Source organism: Canis aureus, chromosome 24, assembly GCF_053574225.1.
Source record: "Canis aureus isolate CA01 chromosome 24, VMU_Caureus_v.1.0, whole genome shotgun sequence".
Taxonomy (NCBI): Eukaryota; Metazoa; Chordata; class Mammalia; order Carnivora; family Canidae; genus Canis; species Canis aureus.
This window is the reverse complement of record NC_135634.1, coordinates 33452211-33471188: the sequence shown is the minus strand read 5'-3', so window position 1 is coordinate 33471188 and position 18978 is coordinate 33452211.

The following is an 18978-nucleotide window of genomic DNA, read 5'->3' as shown; positions in this document are numbered from 1 at the left end:
TTATCTATTGATTATTTTGTAGGGGCATCCGTGGCTCCATGTTTGGAAATGTGTACTTATATTAATGTTAACACAAACTGATGTTATAAAGTATAATTCTAAAACCCCATAACCATGAATGGGGTGGGGGGTGGGGCAGGGAGGGAATGGAGATTGTCTTGAATCATCCTAAGGAAAGAAAGGTCATGTGTGGGGCTAGTTACCAGAGTCCCAAAGCCTGTAGCAGTCATTGCACTCAGGGAGTGTTGGTTGGTTCATTTTGCAAATGGTCTATGAACTGCAGATGTCCCTGCGAGAGAAAACAGAAAATGACTAGCAGATCCCTAGGAGAACATAGCTTCTTTAGGAAGATGAGAAGATACCTGAAGCTGGGAGTTAGTGGAGAAATGAGAAATCGAGCCACAGACGATGAAAGATATCATCTACCAAGAAGGTGATGAGGCTTTAGGAACTGGAGGGATTGGGGTGCCTGGGTGGCTCAGTGGTTGAGCATCTGCCTTTGGCTCAGGTTGTGATCCTGGGGCCCTGGGATCGAGTTCTACAGCAGGCTCCCTGCGGGAGCCTGCTTCTCCCTCTGCCTGTGTCTCTGCCTTTCTCTCTGTGTCTCTCATGAATAAATAAATAAAATCTAAAAACAAAAAAAAATTGGAGGGATTTATACTTCCAGCCATGATGGAGTAACTGGCACCAAACTAGTCCTCCTACTGCAAATGGTCGTAAAACTGGATGAAAATTTTTCAGGCAACTGTTTGCAGGCAGTGAACAACAGGCAGCCCAAGACTGTCATCCCTGAGAGAGAAAAACGTAAACATAAACCTACAGGCATCCAGCTAGCTGCCTGCCAAAGACAATTCTTTAACTAGAGCACTGAAGTCCAGACAGGGGTGGAAGTTGAGGTGAAGAGACAGAGAACAGAGTGTAGCACAGCTGAAATAGCTGGAATCTGTGGAGTAGGACATCAGCAAGGAGAGAGCTATGCAGAGAGGGTTCCCCAATAGTCTATATGGGGGTCCCCCATGAGACCCTGCCTGAGGCCTGGGCTGTTGATGAACAGAAAGAGTCTACCTGGGGTTCACCAACTAGTAGCTGCTGGGGTTTGAAAATGAGCAGATGCTACCAATGCTGGAGCAACCAAAGACTTGGAAGTTCTAAACCCCATAGAGTTGACAGGTCTCCATAACATTTTAGAAACACCCTTTGGAAAATAGCTAAGACACCAAGAAGGTCTTCCCTTAAGAGTAAGTACTATACTCTAGAGAAAGGTTCAGCAAACTTTTTTGCAAAAGACAGCGTAGTAAATATTTTCCTGTCCAGGCCATATAGTCTCTATGGCAACAACTCAATTCTGTAGCATATAATCAGTCAAAGACTTTATGTAAATGAATAGCATGACTGTGTTTTAATAAAACTTTACTCTCAAAAATGGGGATGGGGCAGGATTGGACTGAGGATCATCAAACATTCTAGAGTAAGACTTATTCCAGACCTGCATTAACAAAGCCTGAAGCTAAGCCCTGACAAAATCTCAGGTGAGGCAGGGTTTGAAGTCTGAGCCCCAACGAGGTAGAAGAGCTTGGGAAACAACCTTGGGCTTTCCACAGACCCTATAACAAAGTACCAAACTAGCCTACAAAAGTTCAAAATGACCAGCTGGTAATTGGACTACCCACTAAAACAGGTATTAGCACTCTTCAGAGGATGATGACAGAACTCAGAATCTTTACAACATACAATGTGAAGTAGCCAGTACTCAATAAAACAAAATCACACACAAAACGTCACTAATGTGATTTATAGCCAAGAGAAAATAACAGTCAATATAACCGACTCCAGGTAATTCAGATGTTGCACTGAGCTAAGGTTTTAAATCATTTATAATAAATATGTTCAGAGAATCAAATAAAAATATGCACAAAATTTAAAAAGTATGGTCTAATGGGTGAAGAAATATAAAATCTCAGCAGAGAAATGAAAATTGTAAAAAAAATAATGAAATCAAAATTTTACAACTGAGGGGCACCTGAGTTGCTCATTGGTTGAGCGTTTGCCTTTGGCTCAGGTCATGATCCTGGGGTCATAGGATGGAGTCCTGCATCAGGCTCCCCAGAGGGAGCCTGCTTCTCCCTCTGCCTATGTCTTTGCCTCTCTCTGTGTGTCTCATGAATAATAAAAAAAGAGAATCCTAAAAAAAAAAGAAAAAAGAAAGAAAGAAAAAGAAAATCTTCAAAATTCTAGAACTGGAAAGTACAACTAAAATGAAAAAAGTCACTGAGGGGCTTAATTACTTTTTGGAGATGGCAAGAAAAGAGAATCAGTAAACTTGAAAATGGATTAACTGAAATTATTCAATCTGAAGAAATAAGAGAAAAGAGAGCGAAGAAAACTTGAACAGAAACAGGACCTATGGGACAATGCCAAATAGTGCCCCAGAAGGGGCGAGAGCACTAGTTTGGATTGAATGCCTCCAATGTGGTAGGCTGTAGGCTACACACTTTAAAATCTGACTTAATTGGCACATCAACACTCTGTGGTAGAAATTACTGTCCTTACAGATGTGATTCACAATTAACAGATTTGAAAATAGGACCAGGGGATCCCTGGGTGGCTCAGCGGTTTAGTGCCTGCCTTTGGCCCAGGGCGTGATCCTGGAGTCCCAGGATCGAGTCCCACGTCAGGCTCCCTGCATGAAGCCTGCTTCTCCCTCCTCCTGTGTCTCTGCCTCTCTCTCTCTCTATGTCTATCATAAATAAATAAATAAATAAATAAATAAATAAATAAATAAATAAATCTTTAAAAAAAAAAAAAAAAAGAAAGAAAATAGGACCAAACAGGAAGGATAGTACTTGACCTTTAGTCCAAGTCTGCCTCAGATCTACTTAAGATTGAGCAACGTCAGCATGATCCCATAGCTTCTAGAATCATCTAGATGTTATCTTACAACAGATTTAGGATCTTTGATGGATTACTTATTCATTGAGCACTTACTATGTACTAGAAATTGCAGTATATGTGATTTCATTTTAATGTAGACTTTGTATATAAATTTCATTATAATCCCCACCACAATTCTAAAAAGTTGGTAACATTATTCCCATTTTATAGATAAGGAAACTGAGGGATCCCTGGGTGGCGCAGCGGTTTGGCGCCTGCCTTTGGCCCAGGGCGTGATCCTGGAGACCCGGGATCGAATCCCACATCAGGCTCCCAGTGCATGGAGCCTGCTTCTCCCTCTGCCTGTGTCTCTGCCTCTCTCTCTCTCTCTGTGACTATCATAAATAAATAAAAATAAATTAAAAAAAAATTTAAAAAAAAAAAAAGATAAGGAAACTGAGGTTTTGAGAAATTAGGTAATTTCCTCATGGTCATACGATTGGTAAGATTAAAACCTATGCCAGTCTTTTGCCAAAGAGTGTAAAGTATAACATCACCCTAGGGGGAAAAAAAATGGTTTTTAAATTTCTGAAAGTAACTTGCATTACTTTTGCTGTTTATTCCTAACACGTATTGTCTTTTAATATGAACAATAAAAACTTAGTGCTAATGTATGATAAGGAAGAAATGATCATTTCTTCTTACTTTAGGAGACAACCCTATAAATGTATAATAGCAGCTCTAACATTGAAAGGACTTTAGATTAAATCCACTGGGGCCTGTGTGAAGAGGAAAGACTCCCACTGAAATTGCCCTGAGAGTCTACAAGGGCTTAGACTGGAAGAGTCTCCTTGGTTAAACCTCTGGTCATTTAGAACATCAGCTGTTTGAATCATGACTTGAGCTTTCAGAGGGGTACCGAGTTATCATTGCAAACTTTCCACAGACACAACTCTCGCTGATTGGTTGTAAAGGGTCAGTTTCCATCTACGGAATATCCCCCCAGTATCTTTCATGTTTCCCTTGGTTTGGAAGCCTCTGTCTAGAGCAGAGGTGGCAGGGGTGGGGGGACTGGGGGTCGGGGGTGGAAATATATCATTACTGCTTTCTAATGTTAAGGGAAAATGTTGCATTTATCAGAAATATATCATAATAGGGGAAGTCATGTGTTGAGAAGGAGGCAGAGCAGAGTGCCTCTTTCCCACAGTGCTCTGGAGATACAAAATCGGAGAACACACCTTACCAGCTGCCAAGGAGCATATAACCATTCAGGAAGGCAAGACATATGTGAATGAAAAAGAAAACATACCTTCCAAGACAACCCAAAACTGCAGTGCAGGGGGTAAGAGCAGTGCAGGTGGTAAGTCTTCTGTGGTTTTCAGGTGGAGAAAACCACAGAAATCTTCACTTCACGGCAGAGACTGAATGATAGATTGAACAGAAATGGAGAATGGGTAGAGGAGATGACATTCAGAGTCAAGAGGCAGAGTTTGGTAGGCTTCCCAGGGAGGTGGCGGGGGAGTGGGGGTCTTCTGGAGATTTGTGAATCATCTAGCTTACTTAAAAACTTCCATGTATTTATGCACTTTTTTCTGGAAAGAAAGGACATAGTTTCAAAGGGGTTCCTAACAACCTCAAAAGTCAGAACCCATACTGTAAGGGCTAGAGAATTGTCAAAAGCTTAATCACTGGTCTTACAGTGAGACCCCCATCATCTGCTTTGGGTTTTTTGTTTGTTTGATGGTTTGGTGAGGTTTTGAGGTTTTTTGTTTTCGTTTTTGTTTTTTGTTTTTTTAGTTACTTGTAAGTCATTCAGATACAGATAATTTCAACACTACGGGGAGGGTGCCAAGGTCAACATTGGAGGAGACACTGGGGACAGAAAAGTCTTTGGTGCTGCCAGCACACTGGATAAATGGCTGTCTCTATGAGCCAGCTATGCTCACAAGTTCTGGAATCATGGCACCTGGGGTCTCCCATAGGGAACCATGTGTCCTGATTTGGGAAATAGCAGCTACAGTAGTTTTCTGGTGTGTGTACATTCATAGTATTTGTGTAGAACTTAAAACAGTTTCCACCTTGCCCTCCTCCTTCCACTTGCACCTTCTGGAGGACTGTGGTCTGTGACTCCTGGAACTTCTAAAAAGCTTATTTAATACTGTTGCCCTCCTTCCCACTGTCCACAGCAACCCCACCTTCTACTCCAATTCCAAATTTCTCCTATTCCAGGGAGCATTGTGGAGCATTTCCTGCATCTATCTTCCAGCTTTCAATATTACCTATCATCAAAAAGCTGAATTTTCTCTTCTCTTTCTCTTTAAATTTAGATGAAAGCAAAGAGAAACAGATTTGCAAATTTCTTTACCAAACTTGACAGGTTATTTTGAGCTGGGAACTGATTGATCGGAATTGACTTTTGTAGTGAAAACGAGGCTGGAGTACTTGATATTGTTCTAATTTTCTGGTTACACTCAGGAATGAATCACAACAAATTTCAGTGACTCATCATTTCGGAGAGAAAGCCTAAATTTTGATTCTATGAAAAGTTTTGCTTTATTAGAAATGACACAGGAGCGTTCTCTCTGTTCCAGTTCAGGCACCATCATAGGCAACCTAGGTTTTGCACAGGTGTCAAATTTTCTTAAATAAAATCACACAAAGCAAGTATATCTTGATTTTCAGGGCTGGATTTTTTTTCCCTCTCTCTTTTGCCTCTTTTTGAAAGAAAGTGTCTTCAAACAGGAAGCCTTGAGCTACTCATAAATTCTCCCTAACACTGCAGAAACATATTTCATTCTGAAACAGTGAGGATAGCAATAAGAGCCTCTTGGTTGAGGGACAAAGCAGCGACATCTTGAGTAGTTTAGAAGTTTAATCTTCCATCCTGATACCATCCCAAGAATATTATGCTCCTGGGGTTTTCTTTATTGCCAGCTATTGTTTAATGCCAGGGTGAAAGGAATAATTTAATGACAAGCAAGGGCAGCACAGTCTGTTCCTGCTACTATTAAATTTCTTTCGGTTTTCCTTTTGTTTTCAAATTACAGAATGAGAACTCAAAATGTATCTGGTGCAAAATGCTGGGTACTTACTGCCTCAGGCCATAGAGCAGACCCGGCAACATTGGAGGTGGCTTGGATAAAAGGAGCTCTTTGCTTCTTCTGTAGTTAACAGGATGATAAAGGGATTCAGTCTGGGATATTTGATTGATTCTCCCTTGGGAAGGAAACATAAATTATTCTTAATTGCTGAGTGATGGGTCTGTTATAATTAGTTACAAGGGAAAAAAAATGATGCCAAAGAAATAAGGAATGGCCAGCCTGCCTAAAAACAGATGTGTCTTGGTCCCATCCCCAGCCCAGTTGTGAAGCAGCAACCCTTCAGCTTTCTTCCTCTGTCCAATGTTCTCCTTGCCATCCTGAAATCCCACTGGCCCCAGAAGCTTGCTCTGATCTCTCAACTTTCCTACCTGTGTCTAGCCATAGGGAGGGAACCTGAGTCTCTACCCTTTTGGGTGAAATCTGAATTCTGAGAAGCGCAGAAAAATTCCTAAAATATATGAGTAGCAAATTGGCATCATTTTCAAGTTGCCATGCCCTCAAAAGAAAAAAAAAACTGGGGGAGGAATTACTTAGTCATTTTAGGTTTGTAGATGGACCAATGAAAGAATCTGTTTGTGTCATCCAGAAAAAAATTTAGAGCCCCTTGGTGTCAAATGACCCAGCTAGTTGACCAAACCTGAAGATAAACCCACCCCTCCAGGTGCTGATGATAATACCATACAGATCTCCGGGTTTCCCATGTTTAGAGAAGACCCTGGGACACTGTAGAGACCTTCCAAAGCTTTCCAGACATTTATGTATGCTCGGGCAGCTAAGAACCACTCAGCTTCATGAAGCCTTCCTAAGAGAGATGTTCTGCAGAAATCCCATCTCCCTAACTGGAGTCTAAGTGCCTCATGAGAAGAAATCATATATTGGATGCTCATTCTTATACCACAAGTGTGTAGTAAACTTCTGTGAGGTGTCAATGCTTAATGTACATTTGATGACTAATGGAATATAGTCTCTAAACTTGCCTTCTGAAACCCACCCTCCCTTGAGCCTAAAGCTTGAGAGGCAGCAGGGAGATGGGAGATGGTCCAGACCTCCCCCTCTCTCTCACTTTGCATTAGGCCATGGTAAAGTTGTGGCACCAGAAAACATTTACCTTTAACCCTCCAGCGTCTCCCTCAGTGTCGCCTCTTACCGCCAAATCGATGATGAATGCAGGAGTGAGGACCAAACAGAATGCATGGGCTTAGCAGTAGCTTGGCTTAGCTATGCTCCAGCTGAAAAGAACTTTCTTTCTTTTCTGATCCCAGAATCACGTTAGGATATAGTAACTGATATTAAGATTTCCCCCCAAGTAAGGGTACGTGCATTTTTAATACACGGATGAAGCAATAATGGTGACATCTCAATAGTTAGACCACAATTCCGAGCAAGACTCTCTGTTCCTTCTTATACTAGAACAGACTAAAAGCTTGCTTTTGCATATATGTTTTCCTGAGACTCAGAAATAAACTGAAATTCATGGTTTTTTGTTCCAAGGCCAATGTTTCAGTGTAACTTACCCTATTAAAGAAATCTAAAACCTCACACCCAATTCAGAGCTCACACAATGAGGATAAAGTATTTGACTTCAAATTTGGAGTTCCAGGCTATCCCTAAGGGATATAGAAAAGGAGCAAAAGCATTATAAGCTCTTGTGAGGAGGCACTTCCTCTTCCTTTGGTGTAAACAATTTGTTGGTAATGTGACAACCTTGAGAGGTAACCATGTAAAGTAATGTGGAGCCAGCCAACAAGGCTCCCTGGGGACTGAGGGAACAACAAGGTGTCTCAATCCCAGATTTGATTAACCCTCCCTCTAAGACCTCCCCTTGCTGACTTCTACAATCCTGGACCACAGAGATGCTACTCCTGTCCCTTGGGTACATACAACAGAGAGAGGACAGCAGAGATATTCATATTGCAAGATGGAGACTACCACATCTCTAGTAGTTCTGCTCAGAGATTCTCAGTGAGGTGAAGGGAAGCAAATCATTAGACACTCTTAGGTGTCCAATGCTTGGACAAATAAGTTTCATGTACTTCCCCCAAGACTAATTACTACATTATGAGTAAAGCAGTATGTACCGAGTACCATACAGATTGAAAAGTCCTTCAGATCTCAAGGACTAGGGCATAGAAATTGAAAGAAGTTTCTCCTAGAGCAGCAGAAGAAGAAAGTGTGTGGAAATGTGATCATTGATCTTCAAAGATCCCCTCTAACCTGTGCTAGAATAAGGAGATCTGTGTTGTCTTTTGATCTCAGGGAACTCTAGCAAATGCTGGTGAAGAAGGAAGCAGGGGCTTGTCCCAACAAAGGCCAATATGTACTCTCCTCAAGAGAGGCTGCACCATGGATAAAACTTTCTCTAAACAGGCCAAAAAGGAGAGAAGTCAGGGTGGCCCTAAAGAGAGTCCAAGGGCAAGTAACAGAAGGAAATAAACAAATGGAATTTCCTTTTTGACCTTAAGCAAGTCCTTTTATCTCTCTGGGCCTCAATTTCTGTATCTTCAAGAAGATTGTCTCTTAAGATCTAACCACATCTATAATCTCTTAAATCCACATTTATGAAATTTTGATTCATAAACCTATGATGAATCAATATAGAATCAAATAGAATATATCTATCCTAGAAACATATTTCCTGTGGAAGATGGAAAAGACCTTAAGCTACAGATCACCAAAATGATTAAAAATATAAATAACCATAGACAGGCATCGCATTCATCCACTAGGGCTTCCATAAAGAAGCACCACAAACTAAGCGGCTAAACAGAAATGTATTATTTCATGGTTTTGGAGTCAGAAGTCCAAAATCAAGGTATCAGCAGTGTTGGTTTCTTGTGAGGAATGTGACGAAGAATCTGTTCCATGCCTCTGCCCTAGCTTCTGGTGGCTTGTTGGTGATCTTTGGTGTCCCGTGATTTATAGACGCATTACCCCAATCTCCACCTTCATCTTCACATGGCATTCCCCTTGCCTGTATGTCTGTGTCCAGATTTGTCCAAATATCCCCTCTTTATAAAAACAATAGTCACATTGGATTAGGAGCCCACCCCACACCAGTTTGATCTCACTTTACCTAAATATATTTACAATGACCCTAATTCCAAATAAGGTCATATTTTGAGGTACTAGGGGGTTAAGAATTCAGCATATGAATTTGGGAGGGACACAATTCAACCCATAACAGCCATACAGCACAGAGGTTAAGCTCATGGACTTTGAAGTGAAACAGCCAAGAGGTCCAATCTGCTTCACTTACTTGACTGAGTGATACAGGACAAACCTCTGAATCTCTCTGAGTCTTGGTGTTCTCTTCTATAAAATAAGATGAAATGAGGAAAAACATACCAACAAATTAAAATAAGCACATCATGGTGGTAGTAACTTGTAGGTGTTCAATAATTGGTAGCTATGGTATTTTCTTCAACCTAAACTATCTGGACAAGTAGTTGAGGACAAAATAGCTTTGAGAGCCTTACTAAGTCAACAAAGGTCTACATGGTCTGGTTCCCCTAGCTGCCTCTGATCCCATTCTTCACATCTATCCTGTCACTCTCCAATCTAGCCACATAGACCACCTTGCTGCTCCTCAGATATGCCCACTCACTCCCACCCCATGTCCACTCATTCCCACCCCAAGGCCTTTGCATTTGCCTTTCCTGCTGCTTATAATTTTCTCTTCTTGGATACCTACATAACTGGTTTTTCCATTGCCTTCAGGTCAGCTCAAATATCATCTTATCAGTGATTTTCTTCCTGACCATCCCTTAAAAACAATATGCCCTGAACTTCTATTCTTCCCAAACCCCTTCTGCTACTTTATTCTTCTCCTGAGTACTTATCACAATCTAATGCACTGTTAAAAGTTGACTTATGCTCCAAATTCACGTTGAAGTCCTAACCTCCACTATCTCAGAATATGACCTTATTTGGAGATAAATTGCCAGAAAGAATTAGTTAAGATGAGGTCATATTTGGGGTAGAGTGGGTCCCTAATCAATATAACAGGTATCCTTATAAAAATGGGAAACTTTGAGACAGAGATATATGTACAAGGAAAATGCATATGAAGATGAAGACAGAGATCAAGGTGATGTTCCCATGGTCTAAGGAACTCCAAATATTGGCAGTAAGCCACCAGAAGGATAAGAGAAGAGTGTGGAACAGATCCTTCTCTCACAGCCCCACCCACTCCTGATCTCAGATTTCAAGCTTCCATAATTGCTAGACAATGTATTTCTGTTGTTTAAGCCACCCAGTTGTGGTACTTTGTCTTGGCAGTCCAAGCAAACTAATATTTGTCTGTTGTCTCTCTCCCTTGACTTGGAAGACTTGACTCCTGAGGCCAGGCACTCCAAAGAAGAAAGTATAAGACAGATGAGTTTCTGGAATTGGTATCACATACCTGTAAGATTACACCCACCTAGGCTCAAGAACCAAAGAGAGTAAACAGAATTTCAATAGAAGGTAGAGTCAAAATTAGCAACTAGAAAGTAAATATGCTTAAAGCTAATGTTAGAGGTTGGAGAAATGTGCTTCAGTGGGCAAGGATAGGAAAGTTCTAAGGCCTAAGTCATGGAAAGGCTGATCTTCCAGGAGGGAGTAAATAAAGGCGTTGCCTACAGTTCCAATTCATAAAACCAAATTGGAGAGAAGAGAAGATCCGCAGTGAAAGAGGAGACTGAGAAGAAGTTTCCAGGTGGCACGGAGGGTCTTCATGTACCCTTGCTAGTGCTGGATAGCCATGCACTCCCTTGGGGCAGGAGCAGTTCCTCAACCTCAGGGTCATTGGCATTTTAGGCAGGACAAATTGTTTAGTATCTCTGCTCCCTGCTCACCCTTTAAATGCTAGAAGTGTCCTTCAATCCTTGTGACAACCAAAAATGCCCCCCTCCTCCCCTCCCACTGCAACATATTTCCAATTGCTGCCTCCTGTTGAGATCCACTGGGCTATACTGAGAAGTGTTCAGTGTACCAGACATTGCCATCCAGTTGGGAAAGGGAACAGCAAAAGTAAGACAAGTTTCATCCTAGGGAAGGAATGGGTGTTCAGCAAGCAGGCTGAGAGGAATATAGGGGCAGGAATGACACCAGAAGTCCTTTTAGTTCCAATGGGGTCCAAGGTTGGGGCATACCAGATGCTGAGACCAAGAACACAGAGCTAGAGCCACTGATGTACCCTAGACTTTAGGTTAGGTCCAGATTCCTTCCAGAAACTGAGGATGAGGGTGAATCTGTAAATGGTGAGCAGGTGGGAAAGATAAGGCGCACCATAGTCAATGCAGCAGCAGGGGAAAAAATATAGGAGGTTGAATGTTTCTTTGCATTTCACTTAGTTGCAGCCAAGAACAAAGGGCAAGAAGATTGTCTTGTGTGTGTACCCCAGAGTTAACCACCCCCTTTTTCCCTACCCTTTCCACCCTCACCCCATTCCCTCATTTATCCAGAAGAGGTGGGGTCATTATGAACAGTGGGGAGCAAATCACAGAAGGGTGAGGTGCTGGTGAGTGGATGGCTATTCCCACATCTCCACCTGGGATGGAGAAGGTTTACCAGCAGGCTGTGCCTGTGTTCTGAGACTGCAGGAGGCAATACTAGGTCATTCTCTCATTGTCTCCATGGCTTCCTGGAGTCACTATCCAGCTACCAGAAGATCAACATTTTTCCAAAAGCGTGGGTCCTCAAGCAATGCCCTGGCCTATTAAGCCCCTAAAAAGGCTGCTGGAATGGATTCCAACTTGGCCGAAAGGAAATGCTGGACCCCAGACTAAACCAAGGTCACTACCTCAGAAGCAACATTATTTTCCTGTAGCCCCAGGATCTGGAGAACAAGCATAGACAAATTCTTCCTCAGTAAGGAAAAGAAGGTCAACAACTTCTTGGTTACTTTTCAAAGTCTTACAGAAGATCTTTACTCATTAAAAGGCTCTTCAGGTGCCAAAAAAATAAAAAGGCACTTCATGAAGTTGATGCAGGGAGTCCACTTACCACAGGACACATGGCTATTTCTCACAGTCGATTTCCATTTAATCACCCTCATTAGCATTGAGCTGGTGTGTAACAGACTCCTATGGGTTATTCCCCACCCCTTGTCTTTCTGTTCAAAAGCATCTAGTGTGCAAGAAAAACAGAACATAAAATTCTTCCCCTGCTCCTTTGGGCAGTGACTGTGCTTTTATATCAATGCTTTATGATGGGCACCAGGGTCCTTTAATAATCCCTGTTTCTTTTTTGAAAGAATCTTAAAAGCAAATATGCATTTACCAGAATTTGGGCAAAAATTCCAGATGAAAAGCCTAATCATGTTTCTGAGAAAAGCAGAATTATACATCAATAGTCAGATAGCTTGTTCTCTGACAGAGCAATTACATTAAAGGCAGACCTTCTACATACAACTAATAAATAGTCTCCTGTTTCTAAAATAGGGAGGAATGTAATAGCGCTTAGAGCTGAGAATGCCTTGAGTTCCATCATCCATTTTGGTTTGCAAATTGATTAAAGGGAGATTTAGAGGAAAAGCCAAAGGTTTTTTTCCTTTGCTTAGGAAGCACAATATGCTGTTTATGTTCTGTTTTCCTTTTCACTGACTATAAAAATTCGTTATTGCTTCGCAAAGAATAATTCTTAAAACTCTAGTTTTAAGACAAAACTTTAGTTTCTAAGAAGAAGAAACGGGAGTGGGGGAGGAGGAGGAGGAGGAGAAGGGGAAGGGGAAAGGGAAGGGGAAGGAGAAGGAGAGGGAGAAGGAGAAGGGGAAGGAGAAGGAAGAAAGAAGAAGAAGAAAGAAGAAGAAGAAGAAGAAGAAGAAGAAGAAGAAGAAGAAGAAGAAGAAGAAGAAGAAGAAGAAGAAGAAGAAGAAGAAAGAAGAAGAAGAAGAAGAAGAAGAAGAAGAAGAAGAAGAAGAAGAAGAAGAAGAACCCTCCAGAGTCTTGATTACTCCTGAGGTCCTGGTGTGGTACAGCTGGGGAGTGTGTCAAAACGGAGCCAGAGTTCTTAAATGTTGTTTCCTGATTTTTTGCAAAGGAGGCATGGGCTTGGCTTCTAATCTCAGCTGGGGGACTGCCTGCTGAGCCTTCCATCTCTATGTGCCTAACTAAGAGAGTTAGCAGAAAATCACCTTCCATCCCAGCATTCTGCGATCCTATAAAGGCAAAAGTTCTCTTCCGTTTATGCTGTTAGTGTTTTTTTTTTTTCCTCTCTCTCTCTTTCCCATACCAAATGAAAGAAAAAAAAAAAAAAACGAATGAAAAGAAGGGAAATAAAAAAGACAATCTCCCTGCCTGACTTTGTATGGATAGGAGAAACAGGATCTGCTTTATTTTGGGATCCGAAGCACCCAGGGAGTGGGCGTCTCGGTGCAGTCGGATCTGGAGGCCCAGCCCCGACCGCTGGGCGTCAGGTGTCTGCGGCGGGCGCGTGGTCCTCACCGCAGAGCATCCTTCGCGCGGTCCCCGGGCCTCGGAAGGGAGCAGCGCGCTCGCAGCCGGTGATAGGTACACGGGCCATCGAACAAGCCATTAGCTCGGCTGGCGCCGGCCACCTCCCCGATTTTGTAAATGGATCTCATTGTTAGGGTAATTTACTCCGGGAGGATCTGCAGCAAACCTGGCAATTGCTAATCACCGACTGTGGAGCTGGTGGAAATCTCAGGAAGCCACTGGATTTGCTCATTTTGCTGTAGGAAAAAAAAAAAAAAAGAGGAGATTCAGAAAGAAGGTGTGACTACTGTTCCGGATCATTCCTCGGGAGGGGCAGAGCCTGGCGCGGGGGGGGCGGGGGGGTGCTGATTCTGACCTCCCTAATGACCCAATGACTCCTCCGTTATGCTGTCCAGCCTGCGGAACAGCTGCACCCGGGCTTGAGCGCAGGGCCAGGGCACGGGGGACCGGGCTGGAGGAGAGGGGAGCTGCCTGAACCGCGTGCCCCCGCCTTGTCAGGGCGTTGCTGTCGGGGCGCAGCAGGGACAAGCGCTTGTGGAAGGTGGAAGTACACAGACCTGGTGTCTCAGTCAAGCTAAGCTCTGCTTTGCGACTGGCCAATTACCTTTTTGAGTCTCAATTTCCAAGTGTCTAGAATTTACCCACAATGCAAAATTATCAGAAAGATTACACAAAATAATTTCTAAAAAAATATCTGAATCTGACACAGATCATGAATATCTGCTCCCTTTCTCCTTTTAACTTCCCTTCCTCTATTGTTTTTCTGTTTTGAAAGAAGGGGGTGATATCTTTTTTTTTTTTTTAAGATTTTATTTATTCATGAGAGACAGAGAGAGAGAGGCAGAGACACAGGCAGAGGGAGAAGCAGGCTCCCTGCATGGAGCTCAGTGTGGGACTGGACCCTGCGATGACAACCTGAGCCAAAGGCTCAACTGCTGAGCCACCCAGGCATCCCAGAAGGGGATATCTTCTAAGTTATGTATTTCTCCTACTGTAGGAAAGTAGCAAAAATTGCATGGATGTGTATTCTATAACCTATATATTCCCCCAAAAGCAGTTTTAATGTTTAAAATAGATTTTCTATGCCAAAATATAACATGGCTACTAAATTAATAGGATGCTTGCATGAAAATCACTGTTTACTGTGATAATGAAGCATTTATCAAGACCCCCAGGTGGAGCATTACATAATAATGTCTCAGCCACAGGATTACCATCAACATCATCAATGTAGCCATTATCATAAAGAACCATGGCTTAAAACCTTCACTGCCCGTGAGTATAAACAGATTACCACACAGATGAAGAATAGACCCTTTTGCCCCAAATATCCCGAACAGATGTGGTCCCTGGCCTCTGTGGTATCCCTTCACCGTTACTGAGAAATCACAGCCTAGGCTTCTCGGAGCATTTGCATAAGTGCAGCCGATCAGTCATTTTAAAGTGCACAGTGTGAATATGAAGATCCTTCCCGTTACTGCTATTTTATTGACCAGAACTGTAATGACACTTATTATATAGTGACACACCTACATTTTTTTTCATAAAATAAAATGGTTCGTTAGTCAAAAGGAAGGATGCTCAGTATCCGCTGATGTTTTAGGGCCCCGCTATGTGAAAATGGACAAGAATGTTTTATTAAGATGACCAAGCAGTCAGTATGGAGGAAGCAGCCACTCTATGCCAGCACTATTCTTAGTGAGGAATATAGAACAGGTAGGAGATAATTCTACTCATCCTTGAAGATTCTGGTGGCTCTCTATCATGCAAAAGTAACAGCTCCTCTTTACATAATGCCTCTTACAGCCTCAGGCAGAAAATATAATATTTTGTTTTGCTTATGTTCTTCCTTTGTGCTCCATGACCCTTTGAATAAACCTCTACTGTGGACATGATCATATCGTATTATTGTAATTGTTTACTTGTCTTCTTCATTAGAGGGGTATGAAGCCTGTCTAACTTATGTAGTGAAGGCTTCAATTTGAACCTACCATTCCTGCAAAGAAGCAGGAACACCAAGGATATTGAAGTGTAGAAAAGTACACTAAATTTTAAATATTAAATTAAAGGGGAGGAGGGCAGCCTGGGCGGTTCAGCTGGTTTAGCGCCACCTTCAGCCCAGGGCGTGATCCTGCAGACCTGGGATCCAGTCCCACTTCCGGCTCCCTGCGTGGGGCCTGCTTCTCCCTCTGTCTGTGTCCCTGCCTCTCTCTCTCTGTGTGTTTCTCATGAATAAATAAATAAAATCTTTAATTAAAAAAAATAAATTAAAGCGGAGGAAAAATTAAATTTTCCCATATGATTTCTCACCATTCTGGGGTCTGGAAGCCTAAGATCAGGGTGTGTGCATGGTGGAGTTCTTCCTCCACCTTCTTCTAGCTCATAGACAACTGCTTACCCGATGTGTCTCCACATAGCCTTTCTCTCCCTCTTCCTCTAAGGCCAACAAACTTATCAGATTAGGACCTTACACTTACTTCACTCAATTACCTCCCATAAGCCCTATCTCCAACTACAGTCCCATTGGGGCTTGAGACTTCAACATATGAATGGGGGTTGGGGAGGCACAACTCAATTCATAGAATATGGCAAGGAGGAATTAGCCTGCGCACATAGGTGGACAGGGTGTTGTTCACTGATACAGAGAACATAGGAAGAGGGGCAATGACTGCTTTTATGGGAACAGCAATAAGCTCAGTCTAGAACACAGTGAGTGTGGGCCATCTGTGGAACATCCAAGCACTGATGAATGTGTCTGGCCTTCAGCAGACAGATCTGGGTTGAAGGCACAAACCTGAGCACTGTCTGCAAACACATAAGGTGAGTCCATGCGAACTAATCAGAAAACCCAAAGAAAATGAAAAACATGAAAAAAACAAAAAAAAAAGCAGTGAATTTCGGACAGAACCCTGGAGGGCACCAAGCCCTTTAGGGATTGTAGCTGTCGGAACCCTGTGAGACTGAGGTGGGCAAAACTATAGGATGAAAACCAAGGGGGAGTGGTGACTTTAAAGTCAAGTTTGGAGGATTTCCAAAAGAATTATGTATTTAGAGTGTCAAATGCCCCAGAGAAGGCAAATGAAACAAACTATTCTTTGAGAAACTACTGAGTCACTGGGAGACTTAACAAGTCTTGTTCTATTGAGTGATGCCTGCAGGATCTCGGTTACAGTGGGCTAAAGTGGCATTGAGAGGTGAAGAAGGGGAATGGTATAGATATTTTTGTATGCTGATTAACATCTACCCATAGATCAGCCCGTTATGAGAATCACTCTAATGAGCTATTAACCTATCTATTCATTCTTACATATATATTTCTCTAACTTTTCCACAAAAACCTCATAAAAGACATTATCAAAAGCTTTGTTAACAAGAATGTTAACATGGCATTATATGCTTTTAATTAAGTGCTTCTACTTCCAGGTAAGAACAAATGATTCATTAAGTAATTCTATATTTTGGAATTATGTAGGGCCACATCAAGCCTACTTACCTAACATTTTTAAGAATGTACCTTCTTGGGAGATCCCTGGGTGGCTCAGTGGTTTAACACCACCTTCGGCCCAGGGTGTAATCCTGGAGACCCAGGATCGAGTCCCATGTCAGGCTCCCTGCATGGAGCCTGCTTCTCCCTCTGCCTGTGTCTCTGCCTCTCTGTCTCTCGTTGAATAAATAAATAAAATCTTAAAAAAAAAAAAAGAATGTACCTTCTTTACCCTTTTGAAAATCAGAACAGATTTTGTCCATCTCTAATATTCTTATTCTCTTCTGACTCCAAGACTAATAAAAAACACCAGAAGTGCACATGTGTTCTTGCAGGACAGCAATTTGGAAACTTTGCAAGCTATTGCAGTGCTCTGGGAAATAATACTTTTTGGCAAAAAGATTTGGACTCCTATAATGTAATGGGATCTCCTTCTCCTAATGTGGGCTTCCCATCTCTCTTAAAAAACATGCTTCCCCTTGGAAACTTCTCACAAATGCATATTCATAAATGCCAGTGTGAGAGTATAGATGCATTACCTTCTCTTCCATAGAATTATGCTTACCTTCAACTTTCAATGCTATCTTCTAAAAACCATGCACTCACACTAGATTTTTCTCTTTCTCATGGACTCCAAAATTGCATTTACTCAAACTTTCCATTACTTACATTAAAAATATATATAGTTGGACTTAGGTCCAGAATAACAATTCTCCTAGTTGTTTTCCCCCCTGGCTATTTTAAGATATTATCATTGATTTTCAGCAGTTCGAAAACTAGGAATATAACTAGATATGATTTTTTTTTTGTTTTGCTTATTTCTGAGAGTGAAAGTCCTTTTTTTTGTCTGCTAGTGAGTGTGGGATGGGGTTACTAACCATCAGATTCCTTCTAGAGCTAAGTTGAGCTGGGCCAGACCATAGCTTTAATTTACCTAGGTGTGGGTATCTTTGTATTTATTTTGCTTAGGGTTTGCTGAGCTTCTTGAGCCTGTGGATTAATATTTTTCATCAAATTTGGGGAAATGTTGGCCTTTATTTCTTCAAATGATTTTTCTAGTGACATTTGTTTGTTTGTTTCTTTTTCCAGGATTCCAGTTATATGTAGATCACATTATATTATTCCACAGGTCACAAATATGCTGCTTTTTCTTTTATAGTCTTTTTTCTTTTTGCACTTCAGTTTGGTTAATTTCCATTGACCTTCTTCAAAGTTCATTGATTTGTTCCGCTGCAGCATACAATCTGTTCTTAAACTCATCCAATGATTTTTTTTTTAAACTTTCAGATCATATATTTTTCAATTCCACAATTTCCATTTGGTCCTTTTATTTAAGTTTCAATTTCTTTCCTAAAATGCCTCCATCTATTTACCTATTACATCAATCTCTTCCTATAAATTCCTTAGTGTATATTTGATGGTTGTTTTAATGTTAAAAGTTGTTTAAAGTCATTGCCTGCTAATTCTAACTGGATTTGCTTCTAGTGACTGCTCTTCTCTTTATGAAAGGTCACATTTTCCTGCTTCTTCGGGAAATGTGTCTCAACGTTTTTCATTGTATTCCTGTTGTGTGTTTAAAAAAAAAAAAAGTGGAGACTGGTATATTATTGTTTTTTCATTTCTCAGAGAGTGAAAATCCTTTTCTTCTGTCTGCTGGTAAGGATGGGGGAGAAGGGTACTGCTGACCATTCAGATTCCCCCTAGAATCTAACTGAGCTGGAGCTGGACCAGATATTTAACTAGATTGATTACCCACCCTCTAGTGTCACACCCACTGGCCAAAGGATGATCTTTATGGATCTTATCAGTATTTTGAACTGGGAGTAGACTGCACTTCAATTTTAGATGATTTTGGTTGATCTTTGAATTTCAGCTTCATAGGGCCCCAGAATGTAAACAAAATTCTGAAAATGTGATCTTTCTACTATCCAGTCATCATTATGGTTTTCTCTGCAAAATTCAGGGTGTAAATGTGTTAATGGGAGTTGGGGGGGAGGGTGGTGGTAGATTTTTGGACCAAGTGATTTGATTTCATTTTTGGTGCTCTTTCAAAGTCCAACTCATCCAAGACTTTGGTTATTTTCTT